At 40.1% G+C, this 21,644-nt stretch overlaps 1 protein-coding gene across 9 annotated transcripts in view; it reads right to left on the bottom strand.

Annotated features, from left to right (window-relative positions):
• MIPOL1 (mirror-image polydactyly 1) overlaps window positions 1-21,644 on the bottom strand; it is a 199,808-nt gene that overhangs the window by 174,047 nt on the left and 4,117 nt on the right. For 3 of the 9 annotated variants that reach the window (XM_074868320.1, XM_074868327.1, XM_074868328.1), the window contains exon 2: window positions 649-793. The exons of 1 other annotated variant lie outside the window; for it this stretch is intronic. The gene's annotated coding sequence lies outside the window, so the exon portion shown is untranslated. Of the gene's footprint in view, window positions 1-648; window positions 794-20,534; window positions 20,987-21,086; window positions 21,154-21,644 lie in introns of those variants that run through there. 5 more of the 9 variants (XM_074868322.1, XM_074868323.1, XM_074868325.1 and 2 more) reach the window with 5 other exon arrangements.

Genomic DNA, 21,644 nt, shown 5'->3' with positions numbered 1-21,644 from the left:
TAAAAAAAATATGCATTTGAATCAATAAGTCATTCTCATTCCTCAATCTTGTATATAAATGATGACATACAGGGAATAAAGAAGCTGGAAAGACTTACTTTTTAAAAAACATTTCTTTACTGGGTTTTGAAGAAAGGTCATTTTGAACTCTTAGTAAGCACATTATTCAGCCAAAAACACTGAAGTAATTTACAGCGAAGAAGCTTTAATGAATTCCTCTGAGAACATAAACTACAAAGAGGTTCACAGAAGCTGAGGATTACAGAACTGGCCGAAAAAGTTCTTATTAGGGGTTCTGGCCTTAAAATCAGATTCTTTCCACACAGACAAATGGAAAAGAAAAATTCCTGGAAAAATTCAAGACCTAGGATTATCTAGCCAGTTTCAGCAAGATTATTCTTGTCAGTTTTTTGTAAAAAGAAACAAATGGATGTTTTCTTCTTTCTTGCAACCTCATCATAAATTCTGGTGTCTTGCTTTCATTATTCCTTGATTCATCAAGCTACATTAATGTTTTTGTTGCTAAAACACTTGACACCAGAGGTGAAAAGAAGAAATGTGAGATTGCAGAGAGCTGAGACAGCAGCTGAATCGTGGCCCCACACCAGTTATTCCTGGGCAGAGCAAAGGAGCTCTAAATCCACTTACTAGATGGAGGAAATATCCTTCCTTAGCACTTCTGAAACCCAGGCTTATTTTGATGACTATTTTCTCTTGTACATCATCATGCTGAACAGTCTGAGGGTTGTTTGTCAGCTGTTCTGGGCACTACAAGTTGCACTGCTTGGCATCACTGAAAAAAAAAAAAAAAAAAAAGAGTCAAGACTTTATAGCTAAAGAAGCATAGCTAAAACACAAGATTAAAAAAAGAAAAATCTGGACAACAGTTCAAATACTAAGAACAACTCTGAAGACATTCTTGGCCATTGTGAAGCTGCAAGAGTTGTAGACTCCAGAGTCTTACCTTCCCTTTCATGCTGAAGAAGCACCTGACAAAGTTAGGTATGTGCACTAGGATAGCTTCTGTGCCTAATCATAGCACTAGAAAAATTCCTAAATAGCTTCCTATTTCACAGTCAAACTGGGAGGAAAAAAGGGAGAAAGTCTTCTGGAATATTTCTTAAAACACATTAAAGCAAAGGTGCCTTCATTCGTAATATGCTTTCATGACTCCTTGCTGTCAAAGGCAAATCTTAACATCTTCAGACTTCAATGGGAAAAAAAAGCATAATTTTTCTGATAAAGTTATGCCACCTTGACACTGCTTTCAAAGTAGCCTTCAGTATTATTTTTATTTCTTCAAGACTTCAAAGCCACAACATATAATCAATTATTTCCGTTTGTAAAAATTTATGCCAGTAAGTCACAGCCCTCTTCTGTTTTCTTCTTACTAAAGCAAATATTTAACTGTACTCAGTTCTTCAGCTGCATTGTGCATCTGCTGAGCAGACTGGTTTGGGAAAAGAGTTACGATGGAAAGGCTGCAGTTTTTGCCATAGTTTAGCTTATTAGAATACGTTGTTCCTGCCTGAAAAGAGTTAAGTGAGTTGAATTTACTCATCGCACTGAACTTCACTGAGGTGTAAGATTATTTTTGTTTTTATCGAAGATACTAAAAACTAAATCTGAAGAAAAGGTGGTTTAGTACTTAAAAGTTTTTCCACAGTGCTTTCAGGACAGGTTGAAAAAAACACACATATTCTCACACATCCAGCAATAGACACCTCTCTAAAAACCTGTTTCTCAAGATATTTGAGAAGTCCAGAGACCCTACAACTAGCAAACTCATGCTGTGATCACTATTTTTTAAAATCAGATGAGATACAGTTTTGTTTAAAAATATTTTGGATAATGTTAGATAATCTTTACATACTTCTTTATAACTAGGGTTTAACATTAGCCTGAATGAATTGCTATAGCAACTGGGACAAAATTTTGCTTTTATTTACAGTATCACATTCCTGTATTAGTAAACAGTGACACTTACATACAAGTGTATTGCACAGGATTACAGTTTAAAAAACCAAGGTCCATCACTGGGTTGTTTGTATTACATGTGGAATTTTTAAGAGCTGCAGATGTACAGACAATTAGTTTCCCTGATTTCTCTAATGGATTGAATGGCTATATTATTGGAAAAGTATAATATGTAATAATAAATGGGTTCTCAATAAAGTATCTGGGTGGGGGGTTTTTTGGTAACTTAAGATAAATTTGAAAATGTATATTATACCATGTAAAAAACAAGCTACTAGGCAGATACAACTCGAGGGGAACCTCAGAATGATAGCAGCATATGCTATTTTTAGTAAGTTTTCTCTCATAAGTGCAAGACAGTGAATGTTTGCCAAAAGAATTTTACATCCAGGAGGGGTTTTGAAATATGAAAGATACCTTTAAACTATGAAGAGAATTATAATTTTTGCCTAATATTTAGTAACCTTCAGATACTGTAATTCCACTTCAGATCCTGGAAAAACATTCTGGAGACAAATATTAGTCTACCACTGCATAGTGAAGAGGAGGAACAAAATTACATTTCAAGGGGAAACTGTTTTAATTAGAGTTACCTTGTACACCTGCAAAGCAGTCACCTTCAGTACAATGTGTGGAAAAGTGTTACACCCCACAACTGTTTATTCTTGCTACCATCAAATTCTGAGTCCATAAAGCAGTAAGCTGAAGTTTGCTCCCAGGTATATTTATATCACCCTACATTTATGCCACTGTAGTGCAGAAAACTAACTTAAACACCCTTAACTGGTTGACTATACATCCCAGGATAACACTGTCTCTTGATACATCCTATTGCACCATAATCAGGAACATTTATGACAAAAGAATCCTTTGTGGGTGCTCCATTCTTTTATACGGTCAGGGTACCATGAACGAATTAGTGGACGGGGTCCACTAGTGACCTTTCACTGTTGTATCACATCAGAATGGCCTCATTATGATCCTGAAAGAAATCCCATTGTATCAAAAACCAGAAGGTGAGTCTATTCTCACAGGGAGCTGCATTTCTGTATCTGTCTCACTGCAGTCTAATCGATCTTCGCCATTTGGAAAGAAAGCCTGATCACACGTGAGGCAGACCTCAGCAATCCAATCACCAGCCCAGCAAAGTAAAGCTGCTGAGCTACTGCCTGTGCAGAAGCTTACCAGGTACTACACTAGAACTTCGTATCTGTTAAACCATTAGGTAGGCAGAACCCTTTACTTTGAGGCCTACCCGACAAACCAAAGATTCAGATCCTGACTCTGCCGCAGTGGCTCTTCCTTTGCTAAAGCGGAACAAGTTACAAGCTTACAAACAAACTACAGCTTCTGAAGAAAACAAAAGACCATCTGTAATTCCAGTGCTTACCTAGAAGAGCTGTTCAGTGACACCAGATCAGCACACTAGGGCTGCTGAGTCACTACTCGTCACCACTACTCTCTGACGTGATCTAACTCAGGTAACAGTGGCAAATTACTGACCTCAGTGATGCTCATACTTTGACAGGAGCCCACAAAACCTGTAACAAGCAACAGATGTAGAACTCACTGCTTCTGTATAATAAGGGCAGCTAATCAAGACTTGTTTTGGAAGCCAACACTTTTGAAAAATGTCCAGCTTGACAAAATACCTGTCGGTCTAGTAACACTTTTGTGAAATGGATGCCATGTTGGGAAATCTGTTTCTTATCACCCTAGGACTCTAAAGCTCCAGCACACTACATACAGAAAAACCTGTCACTGAATGTTACAGCTTATTGGTTAAATATTTGTGGTAAGATGAGTGGCAGTTAGTTACCTACACGTTTCAAATTTTGGCTTGCAATTTGGTTACTGAGAGGTTGTCTCCTTCTTTAGTTCAGACTGACATAGACAGTCAGCTGAGGTACCTGAGACTGAGCCACCTCCTTACAGGATAAAAATCAACAGTACATTCTCTGTGAGGACCTGGAATCCATTTTATTGTCCTGCCAAACCTGAAAAATAGCTAAATTTTCTTCTCTTCAAGACATACCAGAGATCTGATTCTGGATAAAATAAGCTTTCCTGATAGAAGACGCTCCTGATACAAAGCAATTCATTACAGAAATGTATTCTTAAATCATGGGCTCCATCATCTGCATAGCATTTGGATCCCATCAACTGTATCTCCAGCACACACAAGGTCATCTGAAGAGGGCCAAACTAATCTCTCAGTGCAACTGCAGGAACAGTTCCATTCTCACCCACAGATCTCTTGCAAGTTTTGCATTAATCTCTTCTTAACAAAGACATGTTAATTTGGCTACAGGTAATATATGGGAGGTCGCTGAGAGCACTAATACCCATTCACTCCTTTGAAAACCAAAAATACTCAAAGCTCTAACATTATAATGCAAGTAAAGAATGTATAGTAGGAAAGATGGTGCTTGTTGGTTTCATTTTATTCAGTTGGTATTTTCCACAGTAGTAATGTGTTCTGCAAGTAGAGTGGTTTTCATTTACTGACCTTGGCATTCATCAGGACCATACTGTGATTTATATTGAGAATTCCAGGCCTTTATCTGATCTTATAAATAAATGTAAAATACATAAAACAATTATCCTAGTGTAAAATTGAATTTTATCTCTCTGTAACCAGCTTTTGTCTATGCTACATATTTCTGTGTTTGAATACAATTCAAAATTAATAATAGGCATAATTTATTTTCTGACTTTTCATTATCTTGACATTTTAACAATTTTTCTTTTATCTACTCAGGCTTTAATTTTATCTAGGGCTTCAACCCCACAGTTCCTTTTTAGACACGAACAATGTGTCTTTCAGAATATCCGTTCAAGGAATAAGCCTGCTAAAAGAACACATTGGCCATTTAGCAGACCAAAAAACAGTATAAAGAAATGACAGGATTTTATAACAAAGAAAAACACCAGATTAGGGGAGAAAATGTAGCACCTCATGTAAATGACAGAAAACCACATACTAGAAGAAATCACAAGTTACAGTGAAGAAGTAGAAAGTAGAGTTCTGAAGTTGGTGTTTCTGGTAAATTCACATACAGCTTAGATTTATTTTTTTTTTTTTAATCACTGAAAAAGATAACCAAGGAAGTCTTTTTCCTATTCAAGGGCAGTCACAACTTTATATTGAATGCCATACCATTAGCAGTTGAATATAGAGATTAGTCAAACCTGGACACGAGCCTTTCAGTGGTTCATGAAAAATCACTTTACCGATCAGTTGTTTGGACTTAAATATAAATTACACAAATGCACCAACCTAATAGTTTACTTTACTTCTTTAGCACAATTAATTAACACCACTTCAACTAACCATCCCCAATGTTTTACTACCTCAGACACATGTATGTCAACTCCAAAGTCATACAACTGTCTCAAGTCAAGTTCTCACTACCACTCAGGCTCAAGTATACTTTGTATGCAAGTGCTACAGTTTACACAGAAACTTTCTTTTAAGGAAAGCAAAACGCTCAGAATTAGAGAAGGTCAGGAAAAAAACAAAAGGAAGAAAAAAAAAAAGACACAAAAAATTTCTTTTCTCAAAGGTGGCAGATGTGCAACAAAAGGAAGGAGCCCAATTCAGACATACTACTTGCACACAAACATAGACGGTAAAGCCTGAAAAAACATCCCAAAGAGATTTTGATGAATAAATAGAAGAATGGCATAGATATATGGGCTGATAGCAAAATTGCCACTTTCCATACAGGGCGAGCAGAAGTCCACAACCATGGCTATTCCGCACAAAACCAGACTGGCCACACCAGTGCCACGTGTGCACCACCAGCAGTGGGATTCCTTCACGTCTGCAGCAAACAAAGCTGCTCACTTTGTGATTAGAGGAGGAATGTCATAACCATGGTGGTCTAGACTGCTACAAGTAAAAACAACACATCCCAAAATAAGTGGCCCTTGGTCTGAAGTGGCTGTGGTCAGGATGAGGCACGTTTAGGAAGCAGTCCCTCGAATACCTTGTGATAAACGTATGTGGAGAAAATAACACGAAAGAACACTGTAGTTAACTGAATAAAAGGTTAAAGAAAATAAACAATATTTTTGCAGCTTAGCATTTATTTGTGAACTGCTGGTGCAACTCTATGCTTGACAGAAAAGCTATGAGGCTTTTGGTAGCTTGACAAGACAATCTACAAGCTTGAATGAAATGTTCAGCTTAAGGAATTAGAATAAATCTGATGACTGATGTGCTACTGAACGTGACAGACTGTCATCCGTTTTAAACAGGATCTCTGTAGGATGTACTGAAGGCAATTTTTTTCCATTACCTTAAACATACTAAGACTTTTTCCAATGAATTCTGGCTGATCTATTAAGACAAAAGATCTTCTCAAACTCTTGCCATTTCAGTAAAATAATGAAATAGCCATTCGGCTTACTTGCATAATTAATTCATGTAGACACTGTACTTCTGTGATTAATTTACCTCCAGTCCACAAAAGCATACAACAAAAATGATTAGTCTTCTCAAATTAACTATTAAATTATATGAGCAATAAGTGATTAAAGCAGCTTATCTAAGCCCTACTCTTATATAGAGTTTCATATATAGAAATATCAAATTGTTTATCTGTTATCAAAGCAATGAAATACATTCTTAACTGAGTCAGGAAAGCATTCTAGTATCTTTTTCATATTATCAGCAGATTTTTTACAAAAATAGGTACAGGTGTTCTTCAATAGCTTTTTAAAATCAAGAAAAACTGTCCAACAGAAGTCCTACAATGAAACAGTACTGCAACAGACAGCTAGGGATAGATTAAAAAAAACAAACCCTATTTTTAATCTGACCAAATCCTAGAAAACAGTTAAAAATCCTAACACATTATTTTAAATATCTACACAGACACATTTATATAACCAATGCAAAATAAAATAAAAATCTTTGGAAGGCAATTTATGCTATTTCAAAAACCATACAAGCATCAAAAACATTGGCAAGCTCTAGGTTTGAATGGGAGTATCCTTCCTCTATCAGACTGTAAATAGTTCCTGTAGGAATTACTGAGGTGCCTTGCCATCTCATTATCCTAGAAATAATGACTCAAATTTGTCCTACAAACAAAAAAGACGAAAAAAGGATTTTGTGGCATCCACCTGGAATCTGTGCCTTAGATATAGGGAATGGGCAAAACTGCTCATTGGTGGATAAAGAGCAATAACATCAGTTTGAACCATACTGCATTTACAAAGCTGAATGGGGAAGCCAGCACAACTCCCCAGCTTGTACAATCTGTTTCCAAAGGGGAATAAAAATCAAACTACCAAAGTTATTCAACTTTCAGAAAAGGCTATGTGTCACAGATGCACACCATTTAACCTATTTTAGCTATTGGGTGAATTTCCCTCTTAGTTAACTTACATTCAACTAAAATTTCATACCACGCTTTCTAAGAACAGAACAATCCATATTGTTTAGCTCATCAATGTCAGTATTAGACCAATTTACCTTGCTAGTTTCCCTTACTGCTAATACAAGAGTATCACAATTAGCAGTAATTAGCTGAGCAGGAAACCTCTTTCTAGGCATGGGCCAGACTGCAAGTATATACCACATGTATTTTACTGACAGAACAGAGAATGAGCATTTTGAAAGCTGCTTTGCATTAGAACTAGAGAGTTTATGTGTCTGAATGAATGTTAAACTCAGAATATTAAAGCTTTGCCCAGTCCTGATGCTAAGATGCAAATTTAAACCGTAAAAAGTTCAAGGACCTAAGTCAAAATTGTTTTGTATATGACTGCAGTTGTCTAGGTGTCTCGTCTCCCCCCCCCATTTGCACTCAACCACTCAGATCTCAGAAGACCAACAGATCTTTTACAATCACTTGCTGTGTTATAGCTGATCAATACAGAAGATCACAAGCCTCTGCGCAACCTGGTAATTTGTTCTGTGTTTTGCAGCTGTTCTTTAAATGGCTTAGTTCCCATAATCTCCTTCCCCAATCCATGTAATGTATTATCAAAAAAAAAAAAAAAATAGCAGTGATGAAATCTCATACTACAGGCAACTATCAATAGGTCTTTTGGGTACCCTATACTGTCAGGAGAAAAATTTATTACTTCTGCATATATAAGAATCGGAAATTAATCTGCTTCAGTTACCACCTGAGATTTTTTGGATCAAGAGAAGTGGAATGAGGGCCTAGAACCTCTGATTCTTCCCAAAGCTTTTCACAGTCGCTAGCTCTACACTTCTATCATCTTGCCTGGGTCAAAACATCAGACCTCACTACAACCTGTGCTATTCAACACGTTCTTCCCTGCTAAACGCTTCAGGCATTACATAAGATCTCTCAAAAGAATCAGGTGCTGATACATAAGGAATGCTGAACACACACAGAGGTGGTCTCCACTTTCTTCAGGGCAACTGCCAAATTCAACTGACGCATCAAGCACAGAAAAACATTTGTTATCAGTCATCTTTTCATGATATTCTCCATGCACTGGCAGGTGCAAGACTTGGTGTTTCCGGTTTTGTTTTTTAAAACATTTTAAGCCCAAATTTAATGAAAGCTTGTCTTTTTTTTTCCTACCTTTTAATGACCAGTAAACTCACTTTGTTGATTCTACCACTCATTTCATGTTTCATAGAAGATCACTAAGCTCCTCTTTTGCTTCTAAGGGCAAAGATTCAGTGGAATGTCATTTTCTGGACATTTTGTCTTTTCAGCTCTACCCTGTATTTCATTGAAAGCTTTATTGTTAAACTTTTCCTGAAAAAGCCCCCTCCTCTCCAAAGAAAATGTTCCTTTAACAAGAACATGAGCTAAAACTTTGTAACCATTCCCCTGAGGGCGAAAAAAGCTTATTTTTATAAACACTCAAGTCAAATATTTATATTCTTCTACAGCTTCCTTTCTGTGCTAATATCACTGCCTCTGGTACTAACTAAATAAAAATTCAAACACAAAACCATAACCACTCTAATGATGGCTCAAAATAAAAGGGCATGATCATTCTCAAACAAACCAAAGATGGCTTAAGATACATTGTCAATGCCAAATCTACATGCTGAAACTTCATTTGTATGTGAAAAGTCACTGTAGTGACCAATTGCTGCATAGAAGTCAAATTTCTTCCAAATCATTACAAACTGACACTTACTGAAGCAGATGATATTTATATAAATTTATGTTCCTCCCTCAAAAAATTAAGATGTATATCCAGCTCAGCTTCTAACATCAATACACCAATGAATTTAAAAAATGCTTTTCATAGCACATTCTAGAATAAAATAGAGTACTTTTACTATTGAAAAATGTTACTACTTGTACTGGATCTGGTTTGGATGGAGTTAACTTTCTTCGTAGCAGCCCACATGGCACTATGTTTTGGATTTTTGGCTAAAGCAGTGCTGATAAAACACCATTGCTAACAGTCCTTGCACAGCATCAAGGCTTTCACTTCTCACCAACACTATCACTCCAGATAGTAGCCTGGGGGTGGGCAAGAAGTTGGGAGGGGACAGAGCTGGTCCAAACTGGCCAAAGGGATATGCTTAGCAAATAGAAACTTGGGTAAAGCAAGAATGGGGTGCGTGTTTGTCTTCTGAAGCAGCTGTTGCTCAGAAACTGGTATGCTTGTGGGTGGGAGGTGGTGAGTGACTATTTGCATAATTTGGTTTTTGTTTTGTTTTTTCCTTCTTCTTTTTCCACTGCTTATTAAACTATCTTTGTCTTGACCCGTGAGTTTTCTCACTTCCGCTCTCCCCATCCTCCCCCCCATCCCACTGGGGGTGGTGGTGAGGGAGCAGCGGTGTGGGTACTTAGCTGCTGGCTGGGGTCAATCCACCACACTACTGTTTTTCTTTTCTCCCTCCAAAGCACAAGGATGTTAACAGTTGTGGTTTGTGTTTGTTTTTTTTAAATTCATTGAAACAGTAACAAGTTGGAATACTGTCTAGAGCTCCCTCTCCAAAGAGCAACAAATGCTTGGGTTTGAATGACTGGAGTGCTGTACTACAGTTTGCTATGTGCCATGTTAAAGAAATGCCACAATTTCATTTTTGCAAACCATAAGCAAAAGTGACTACTAACCATTAAAACAAATAAAGCAAACCAAATGATACCATTCCAGCAGAATTCTAACTCAATAATTTTTTTTTTGACAAACGCTTTCACAATCTCACTTTTAACTCCATTCCCTAACATCTTGAATGCCGGTTTCACATACATAATGAACAGCAGGCAGAAACACATTTCCAAAGATTATTTTGGATTGTAACTTAGCTCGGTATTCATATAGTCATCGAACAAATCTGCAGGCTTTGAGAAATACTTCATTTTTCTTTTGGGATATAATGTACTGTACAGGAGAGTTACTGCACAGAAATATTAGTCAGAGCAAGAACACCAGGGACCCACACCCTTTCCATTGTTTTGAAATGTAAACATTAAGTCACCTAGAATTTCAAATAAGAAATGCAGGGTACACGTTATACAAACTGTGTACCTGTTACAACCACAGAATAATCCTAATCTGGCAGATTTTTCAAGTATATATTTATTGGCACAAACACGACAAAACCCCCCACAACAAGAATAAAAATTTAGTACCTCTTATTATCTCAAAAACGTTATCTTCCTTTCTCCCTTTAAAATTAAGAACTATATCTCACATTTTCAAATAAAATTAGCACCTTGCTATTTAGGAACTGTTCTCACACTAGAGTAACTTGCTTACATACAAAACTGCATCAGGTAAACTTATTCCTGAAGGAAGCCGTTTGCAACTTGCACATTCTTTGCAGTTTTACAAGTGGCCCACACAGATGTCAACAAAGCAAGTCCACTGTATCAGTTAGTTGAACTGTGTAACATAGCACTGGGCTGAGGGTGTGGACACACTGTGCAAAACGGGGAATATGCAAGATTCACTACTGCCAATTTTGAATTCATGAACTGCGCTATTCAACAAATTTCAGTACTCAAAAATATAGTTTCAGAACGACCAGCAGTTAGCATTAGTGAAAAATGAAAATACAAAACCAAATCCCCAAACATAACATTTTAAAAGCAAATTCTTCTGTTCTGTAAGTTTCTTAAGAGCTTCCCACAGGTTCTGTTTTCGATGCTCTCAACCAAGATTTGCCTAATGACAAACAGTTTACTCAGAAATCAAATGAAAAGAGAAAACACGTGGTGTACCAGATGAGCTCTCACACTTGCAGCGCTCTAGAACAGATCAGGGTATTTCACCCGACCACCTGCCCCCCGTGAACACAAAACTGTCCCTAAGCATCTCAGCACACGGTCATTCCCTTGACTTGCACAGTTAATAGCAGACATTTAATTTTAAACCCGTGTTCATTCATTCCATATGAATAAAACATATTCCAGACACACGCTCTGGAAGCCTCTCCTGCCCGGCTCTCTGGATAGAGAGGCTGCAGGTACTCTCACCAGTCAGTTCAAGGCTGGCTGTTGGCACAGGGCTCCATCTACCGGTTTGCGATCCTGCACCCCCCAAGGAAGAGCTGGTGGGGAAAAAAAAAAATCTCAACAGCTATTTCACATCTCTGTTTGCTAATGAGATCAGGATATTGAGAAAACACTACTGGTTCAAAAGAAAACAGTCAAGCAAATACATGCACTCACACAGACTAGGTGGAAACAAGTTGTACATATATGAAATCTTTTATTATCCTTTAATATTTGTAAAATTCATCTCAAAAACTGTTCTAAAGAACCACCATTTTTCTACGAGAAGCAACATATGACTATACACTCCCAATCCAGATGTAAAACTTTATGGTTCCTTCTCAAAGCAAGCAAATAAGCAAACACAGATAACTCAGAAAAATTACTGAAAATTAATTGCACAATATCTACACAATTTAGGATACTGGAGGTGGTCTTTTTTCCTTAAAAAAAGGGGATTCCTCAAATGTAAAGAAGCAAAAAAGTTTCAGTAGACTGCCATCAGTTTTCATCAAGGGTACTTCTGCACTGTATCAACTGCAGCTCATGCAGCTATACTACATCTAAAGATTAATTTGGCTACTGCTGTCACATGCAGCATTTCTCAAACTGAACCATTTAACCCTTGCCTTACTAACCCCTCTCTGCCTTCAATTCATGTTTGGCAGTGAAAAAGAGCGGTATCTTTTCCTCCCCAGGAACCCCTGTGCCCATCAGCTAAACCTGTTGAGCTGAGGCTGCAGAAGAGAAGCAGGAACAGCAAGCAGCAGCAGTGCTACCAGTTCTGTGCAGCAGTTCAGTTAGTTACCTGAACTTGTTTTGAACAAGCTTACTGTGGTGACTGTGGAGCAACAGCTGAGAAATTAGATAGCGCCTGCCCAAGCAGCAATCACATCTAGGTGGCAAAGGCCAACAAAAGGAGAACAAAATTGGGGTGACTGGTCAGACAAGGCATGGCTAGTGAGATCAGCAGCTAACTTAAAAGCTGGTGCAAGAAAAGAGACAGTGCAGGAAAAGGACAGCAAGCTCCACAACTCCTCTCCACTTCATTTCTTTAAGCACCCTGTCCCATATTTAACACCATGCTGAAGGCAGCTAAGTGGGGCTCAGTACTGTTGGAGGCACAAGAGCAATGGGGTCAGGGTAAGAGAATCCCTACGGAAATACCCACATCACTCACACTGTACCAATACGTAGGAAAAGATGAGAAAAATTTAGCTGGGAACACCTGGAATCAACCAACAGATGGTCACAGCAAGAAGGCAGGAATGGAGCAAGGAGTAATAAAACCCACGTACCACAGAAGATCCTATAAGGCAGGGAGAAGTGGTGAACAAGGACACCAAGGAATTCATGCAGTTCCCCCTGGGGCTCAGTTTTCCCAATTTAGCTTGTCCCCCTAAAATGGTAGTTGAAGAGACTAATGGACAAAATCTACATGAACTTGCATAACACCACAGAATGAGACCAGAATGTTGCCTTTTTTCTTTTTTATTTTAACTTGAAGGAAAAGCAAAATTTAAACCTTGAAGGTGTCTTTTCACTTGCTAAATTAAAATTTTAATCAAAATGGATTTTAAAATACAACTGAGCAGAACTATGGGGTTGCTGATGTCTCTTTAATGAACAATGACATCAATGCAGGCTACACTTGAGAAGGATATAGGTGTGGAACTACATCCTTTTTCATCATACATAGTCAGGTGCAAAGAGAAAAGCTTAACTTCAAGATTCCTGTGGTCTTATGAAAATAAATACCATTACAAACAGATCCAAGAACACAGACTTACTAAATACTATTTGTTTTTCTTCAGATATAGATCATGGGAACTGAGATATTTAACTACTTCAAGCCTAATTTTTATTCTATCTTAAACTGTTTACACTGTCAGCAAGCTCATGGTATCCTGCAACTAGGAGAGGAAAAAGAAAAGAAAAAAAAAGTGGAAAAAAGTCAACTAGCATCTGTCAAAACAGATTTAAATTGATATCTGAGTATTTGGTTGTCCTACTTCGATTACACTGATCAATCGAATGTCTATGATACTACCTGTATCACTCAATTAGTACTATTTGTAATAAAGAAATTCAAAATCAGAACACGTTGTTGTAGCTCTACAAAATGAGCTACAAAACATTCAACAAATCTTAAAGTTGTGGTGAATGTTTCACAGTGCCATTTTCCTCATTACAAGGAAGGTAACAAGTAACAAATTGGTCATACAGTGCTTATGTCATATTTGAGACAAGGAAAACCACATTCTAATATTCTGCTACAACAGAAAATGGAAAAACTGCCTGTATCTGTGCACACATACAGGCACACTATTGGAAAACATGATGAAAAATACTGCTTTGTTTCTCATGCTTGTATCTAAAAATTCACATAAACAAGTTAACACATTCTCACCTACTGAGCACCTAATGTTGCAAAATCCTATAGAACCTGAAATTTTATTTACTTGAATGTGAGCCACAAGGACAACACATTGAGAAACAGAATCTTAAAGCAAATCCAACTGTAAATCAAAGAAATCTGAAACTAAGAACTGTACTTGAGAAAACTGAATTGTGCCTTTTTAAAAGTAATACTAATAACTTTATTAAACTATTACACCGATACAAATAACTTTATTATTATCAATACAGATAATTTTATTATAGGGTGGGTATAATTTAGGCAACTACAACAAGCATAAATGACAAAATCCAGACAGAACACTGCATTAGATATGTATCTTCTTCACATTTCACCATCTAATCTGTCTCAAACAGGACCAGCTGTTTTTAAAAAAATACATAACTATGTATCATACCATTATTGGGAGAAACAGATGCTTAAAAAAGAACACACTTATTTTTGCATACCTTCTTTCAATTGAAGCATTGAAGTGGCCACTGGAATGTCTTAGAATAATTTTCTAATGCTCAGTTAGGATCCTCAGTTCTCTAACTACACTGAGCTATAAGCTGAGTTAGCATTTTTCTTGCTAACTAGGCTTATCCTTTTGGCAGTCAAGCCTCTAAAATGAAGTGAAATCATATATAGGAAAATCATACAAATGAAGTTAAATCATCCATATGAAAAAACACAGCAAAACCAGTACAAACTGATACTTTATTTCCTATCAGATGTAATATGGAAGCACGAAGAATGGTTCTGCTTGTTGATAAATTAGAAGACAAAGAGAAGGGGTCAAATATATACATTTGGAAACAGTGTAAGAAAGAAAGCTAAAGCGGAGCTGATTGCTCCCAAAGGAAACAAGCCAAGGACATCTAAAACAAAAAAATTAACATTTACAGTAGAAAGATTTATACATATTTAACTTTGTGCATTAAAAACTAAAACAATGCACAATGATACTTTTAAATTGTGTAAGTGCTTTGCAAAAAAGAAGTATTTTAACACTTTTCATTTCCAGACATGTCAACCGCCATGCCTTGGAAAGCCCTATTCGCTTTCCCCAAGTCAATACCACTCAGTACCATTCATTTGTTAAATTGGCAACTAATGACAATTTCTAGTTCTGGTCCCACCAAGTGTAATTTATACACACACACAACCATGAAGCAATTTTTCAGCACTAAATACTCTCTTTACAAGTGGACATTTTTATTTATAAGCTAAAGTACAAGTCAACATAAATTACTAGATTCGTACATTTTAAAAACGGCATTAAAAATTCAGTCTATTTGCTTCAAGTATAGCAATCTGATCCCATGTTAAATTCTCTCACAGTGGAACATCATACAGCATGTTCAGAACAGTTTCAATTCAGACACAACCCTGCTCTCATTTCACAAACCCTGACAGGAACTGCCACCCCCTCCCTTCAAAGAGCTAATCAATAACCAAGCATTTTAATCCGTCTTTGTCCTAATATTACATCACTGAAGCAGATTAATTTTTTCTAATTTATTCCACACACTTAACATTTAAATTAGTGCATAGCTAGCTGGAATATTACTATTTAAATGAACATATAACTTAAAGATCAAATTCTGTCTTCAACAGATTTACATAAAAGGACAGAAAGGATAACATTTGTCTATCAGCATGTTACGTGGATCTCCTTAACTCAATTTACTATGGATTTCATGGAGCAAAAATTAATGCCCCCCAGGAGCTGAACTCACTACCAATTATTTCTTCCAAATGTATAATCCCATGCTGCTGTGACTGATCCAAGTTTTGCCTCACTTAAAGGGAAGTTGGATCCATTCCTTAGCTAGCTACTCTAGCAAATGATAGCATCACCATAGATGCTGTCCGGACTTCTTTCTAATAAGGAAAAGATACTATGAACCAGTCTCGTGTATTTTATTCCCTGCTAAAACTGAGAGTAATGTATTGATCATAATTTTAACTACACATAAAGTCGCCAACAGAATTATATGCCTCTTTCAACATGAATTTCCAAAATACATTTCAGCAACAATAATGGCAAACAGCCTGCAGAGTCACTCACAGACCCTACTCAGCCCTTCATCCCCTTCACTACTCCAGAACCCACAGAAGCATTCCTACAAGTCATCTGGCACATGTGTATCCCACTGAACTCAGCACACATACAAACAGCCTGCCACTAGGCACCTGACCCAATAAACTCCTTTTACATGCCTGTAACAGAAAAGCACTGGCAAACAAATAAAGAAAACAAGCTGCACATGTATTCCAGTGGCCAGAATACAGGAACATAGGACATAGGTACCACAACTCTAGCTTTAAATTAAAAAGTGCTTTCAAAATAATGAACTGAATCACTGAGTTTTAATTCCACTGAAAACCATGAAATAAATCTGACAATGTCTTTGACAAGGCTCAGTCAAGCGTAACGGTGCACAGTAAATGCAGCAAGCTGTTTTCACGTTCATGTTCATTAATATACCAAGGAAACCCATAAACAACACATACTGCATTATCATAGCTATCCACTGGCATTCAATTTAAGTGCTCATGTCTCCGTTACTTGTACTTGGGACAGATAAGCAGTGCCTGTTTCACACTTCATACAAAAAGGCTCAAGCAATTCCACTTATTTGAGAGAATTGTAACTAACACACATGAACATTTAAAAAAAATATGGTTTGATTCACTGATGCTATGAAAATCAGAAATCAATCCCACCAATATTTCATTTTATAGTGGGTTGACCTTGGCTGGATGTCAGGTGCCCACCAAGCCACTCTATCACTCCCCCTCCTCAACTGTACAGGGGAGAGAAAATATCATGAAAGGCTCATGGGTCAAGATAATGACAGGAAGAGATCACTCACCAATTACCATTGCAGGCAAAACAGACTCAACTTGGGGATAGTTTCATTTAGTACCAATTGAATCAGAGAAGGGTAACGAGAAATAAAACCAAATCTTAAAACACTTCCCCCCACCCCTCCCTTCTTCCCAGGCTTAGCTTCACTCCTGATTTTGTCAACTTCCTCCCCACAGTGGCACAGGAGTTTGGGGAATGGGGGTTGCAGTCAATCCATCACACGTTGTCTCTGCTACTCCTTTCTCCTCAGGGGCAGGACTGCTCATACTCTTCCCCTGCTCCAGTGTGGGGTCCCTCCCATGGTAGTCAGTCCTCCATGAACTTCTCCAATGCAAGTCCTTCCCACAGGCTACAGTTTGTCATGAACTGCTCCAGCTTTGGTCCCCCACAGGGTCACAAGTCCTGTCAGCAAACCTGCTACAGCATGGGCTCCTCTCTTTCCACAGGTCCGCAGGTCCTGCCAGGAGCCTGCTCCACTGTGGGCTTCCCATGGGGTCACAGCCTCCTTTGGCATCCACCTGCTCCAGCGTGGGCTCCTCCCTGGGCTGCAGGTGGGCATCTGCTCCTCCGTGGACCTCCATGGGCTGCAGGGCACAGCCTGCCTCACCATGATCTGCACCACGGGCTGCAGGGGAATCTCTGCTCCAGCGCCTGGAGCACCTCCTCCCCCTCCTTCTTCACTGACCTTGGTGTCTGCAGAGTTGTTGCTCTCACATATTCTCACTCCTCTCTTTGGCTGCAGTTGCACAGCAGTTTTTCCCTTTCTTAAACATGTTATCACAGAGGTGCTACCACTGTTGCTGATGGGCTTGACCTTGCCCAGAAATGGGTCCATCTTGGAGCTGGCTGGCATTGGCTCTGTCAGACATGGAGGAAGCTTCCAGCAGCTTCTCACAGAATTCATCTCTGTAACCCCTCTGCTACCAAAACCTTGCCACGCAAACCCAATACACATATAAAATATTTTCAAAATTCTAATACAAAAATATTCTTCAATATACCAAAGGCCACCACTCTGCAGAAACTGCCAGTTTGCATTTTAACCTGTCCTTAAAAGACAGAAGACCACATGAAGAATCACCATGTCTGCTGTTATGTTTTCTGTACCATGGCTCATGAGGCTAGCAGGAAGCACACCAACCATCCTATCACTTAAAAAATTGCTGGCTCAAAGCAGCAGAGATTCATCTTAACAAATGAGCATACACTCTGGTTCTTTCCAGAGCTGTATCTGTTTTGCAAATAAGAGTTCAATACTGTTTCTATTATCCCTTCAAAATAATTTTCATTTAAAAGGGAAAGGCAAAAGCCAGAAATCGTACTTTCAGGAATATCTGCCAGTTGCAACATTACCCTGTAGTTAAATGTGTCAATAGGCTGCAGTCCAGAGGGGTTGGTTGGTTGGTTTAAAAGTAAGTTTCGAAACATCTATTGCCCATATAGGATAACAGATGTAAAAGTGAAAAGCCACCTCTGCATACATTTGGGAGATCTGCACTAAAGTGAACTTCAAGTCAGATGAGCAATTCATAGTTTAAAAACATTTTGCTACCTGCATGCTGCCATTAACATGCAGCATCTACTCTGTCATATGTTTGACAGCCTAAAAACTTTATGAGAAGGTAGCAAAAAGATTCATTATGGTATCTCTCAAGTTCACATGACTGATTTTAGACAAAACTGTGATCAATGGGCAGGAACCTCTCCCCCTTTGCCCTCAGCTCACATGTACCTTCTTCCTTTCAATTCTAGTGAATAATTTAATGGTTCTTTCCACAGAGAATTACCAAACCCATATTTTCTCTCCTCCCCTAACCCCTTCCAGCAAGATCTGAAAACTTCCTTACATTTTTACTAACCTAGGCACCTTCAAAAATGAATAACCCCACAAATTGCAAAAAGCTAGATCTGGGCCACGAGGCATCAGCATCTTACTCGTATTTCTGCCAGTAATACAATGCGCTGGGTTTGTTTTGCTGCGAGAGAAATAATAAGCCTGGTCAAGAAAAGAGGGTAACACCATAATAGAGTGCATTTCTAATTTAGCATCACCTAGAATGACTTTTATCAAGCAGGGAGATAGAATAACAGAATGCAAAGAACAAAAGTAACATTTAATTATTAGTTTGCCCCTCCTGGTGAATGAAAAGTGAAATGAAGTGAATCCAGAAACAAAACAAAAAAGGCAAGAAGTTTAATTAGTTATGACGTGAAAACTGGGGAATGGATTTTTAAAATTTCATTTGCTATCCACTACTATTGGACAGAGTAGTCTCCATTACAAACTGTAATGGGAAGCAGGCTCTAAAGAACTTGCAGCATCACTATATGAAAACCTGTAATAATGACAAAAAGCATATATACAAATGCCAACAATAAGGAATCATTTACTAAATCTAAGTATATAATCTTCCTGACCACAAGATCTACTACTTTGCTTTGAGCCTTATCAGTCTAGGTATTTAGAATAAAACTAGAAAAAACATCTAATACTAGTGAAGAAATGGCCAGGATGGAAAACAGATATTTTGCTACCATATGTCCTCTCTACAGGCAGATTTACCAAGTCCTAGGAGGGCTATAAACTCCCTGATAATGCTGTCACTCACAGTTATTGGAGGCAGCAGTGACTGCATAGCTTCAAAACCCCACCTTCTTCCTCCAAAACTTGCAGCAGCAGCAGCTGTTCCTACTTTCTGAAATCCTGTACATAATTTTACCTGCCAGTCTCTCCCTTCACTTTCCATACTGTAACCAGAACTTCTCCTTAGCTGGATGGGCAAGACAAGTTTATCACTTTAAAGAGCCTGAAATCAGTGCTGATCCCTGTACCAGTGACAGGCAGAAGAGCTTGTAGCTGTCAAGCTGATGGTACCTCACTGGTGTATATGGCTCGGTCTCACGCACCTCTTACAGCTGAAGGACCTTGTCATGAATGACTACATTTTACATACTTAAAAGCAAAATAAAACAAAACCAGAACTACCACATAACACAGCATGTTTACTTTAACTGTTATACCTTAGTTTTAACTCTTGTTAAACCTCACAAGATATTTAAGTTAGTGCCATAATATATTTAAATAAGAAAATAATCCAAACCAGGTGGTTTCAGGTTGAACCAAAGTTGTATATTCCCACAACAAAACTGGCCAAGAACAGATGCTCAAGGACAGGTACAAGAACAAGGCAAGCACATCATTGTGTTTCCCACAACCTCCAGAATTAGCAGCTCTGAGATCTGCTGAGCCAGAAACAGAGTGCTGTGGTTAACCGATTTTTCTTCCACGACTAAAGCACTGCAATTTAAAATTGTTTTAACAGTAGCTAGAACTCGATGAAATGTTTAAAAAAGACACTATGCTGCTGCAGGGCACTCTGAATTCCCAGACTCAGGGTGAGCGAGCTCCTACAGCTAACGGCAGCCGGCTTCAACCACCTCCTCAGCCCCCTGAAGTTGTACCTAGACCCAGTTGTAGTTGTTCCACAGGCAAACATTGGAGGGTGTGCCGGCTCAGATCAAACAGGCCTCTGGGTACACATACTGAATGTTTTTCTGCCAAACTGTTCACACCGAGGAACCATAGTCTTTTTCCACAAGTGAAACTGACCTTCGCACCACCATCAAAAAGGCAAATTGGTATGGAACTTAATTCCATTAGGAGCTGAAGTATATAACTCATTGGGGCTTCCAAAAGTCATAAATGTTCAAAAAAAGCAGAGATTGCAAACTGTATTTTGGCAAGTTTTTTGGCGTGGGTTTTCTTTTTTTTTTTTTAAATGTATTACTAGAGTTCCGAGTACCCTCCACAGTTTGTTCTCACCTGACGCTAAAGATCCAGCACTGGCCTCCAGAATTTGTTCGGGGCAGGTTTCACCTCAGGTTCTCCAAGCCAGCCCCCACCTCCCCAGCGCTGCCCTCCCTCCGGGAGGCGGCCGCCCGTCCGTCCCTTCCCTTCCCGCTGAGCTGACAACCTGGGAAACTCCAAACCGCGGACCCCCGCATGGGAAACTTGCTTCCCCGTCTCTCCAGCTGCAGCGGCCACGGGGCAGAGGGAGGTAAGGGTAACCCTGCCAAGGGGCTGCGCCGCGGCGGGGCTGCCACGGCCCAGGGAAGCTGGTAAGCAGGGCAAGGGCCCGGCGGCGGCGTCCCAGCCCCAGAGGCGCGGGGTGGCGAGGAGGCCGGGCAGGGCCACTTGCCCGCGGGGAGGCGCCGAAGGCAGAGCGGCCCCTACAAACGCCACCTCGGCGGGACGTGCCGCCGCTGCCAAGCCCCGCCGCAGCACACAGGGCGAGCTCAACCCCGAGCGCCGCGGCACAGCCACGGCCCCGCCGGGCCGCGGCCGCCTGAGGGAAGCGCCCCGCCAGCCCGTTACCTGCGCGCTCCTCCCCCGCTGCCGGCGTGCGGGCGGCCCCGCGCCGCCGCCTCCACAACAAAGCCCGCCGGCGGGCGGCGCGCGCGGCCGGGAGGGGAGGAGGGAGAGGCGGGCGCGCGCCGCCCCCGGGAGCGCGCGGCGGCGGGGCCGCGGCCCGAGGGCGGGGCGGCGGCGGGGCTCGCGCTCGGGGTGGCGCCGCCCCGCGGGCGGGAGAGGCGGCGCAAGGCCGACGGCGGCGGGACAGGTCGGGGCGCTGGTTTGCGGGCGCCTGCCCTGCCCGCCCTTCCCCGCCCAGGGAACAACCGTGTCCTTCTGGGGCGTCAGCACCGGAGCGCTGCCCGGGCGGGCTGGGAAGGGGACTCCCTACCGAGGGACGGAGAGACAGACCCTGCCGGGGCTGTGAGGGAGGAGAATGTGGTGGCGCAGGTGTGCTGGTTTGGGAAGAGACCACACGGGAACGAAGCCTCGAAGTGCTTTAGGAAACCTGCACGATGGGATGGTTGCCCTTTGCGGGGCAGTGGGGAGGGGTGGATGGAGAACAGGGAAGATGTGCCATGT

Source organism: Strix uralensis, chromosome 4 (genome assembly GCF_047716275.1).
Source record: "Strix uralensis isolate ZFMK-TIS-50842 chromosome 4, bStrUra1, whole genome shotgun sequence".
Classification (NCBI taxonomy): Eukaryota; Metazoa; Chordata; class Aves; order Strigiformes; family Strigidae; genus Strix; species Strix uralensis.
The sequence above is the reverse complement of the archived record's forward strand: the minus strand, read 5'-3'. Positions and strand labels throughout refer to the sequence as shown.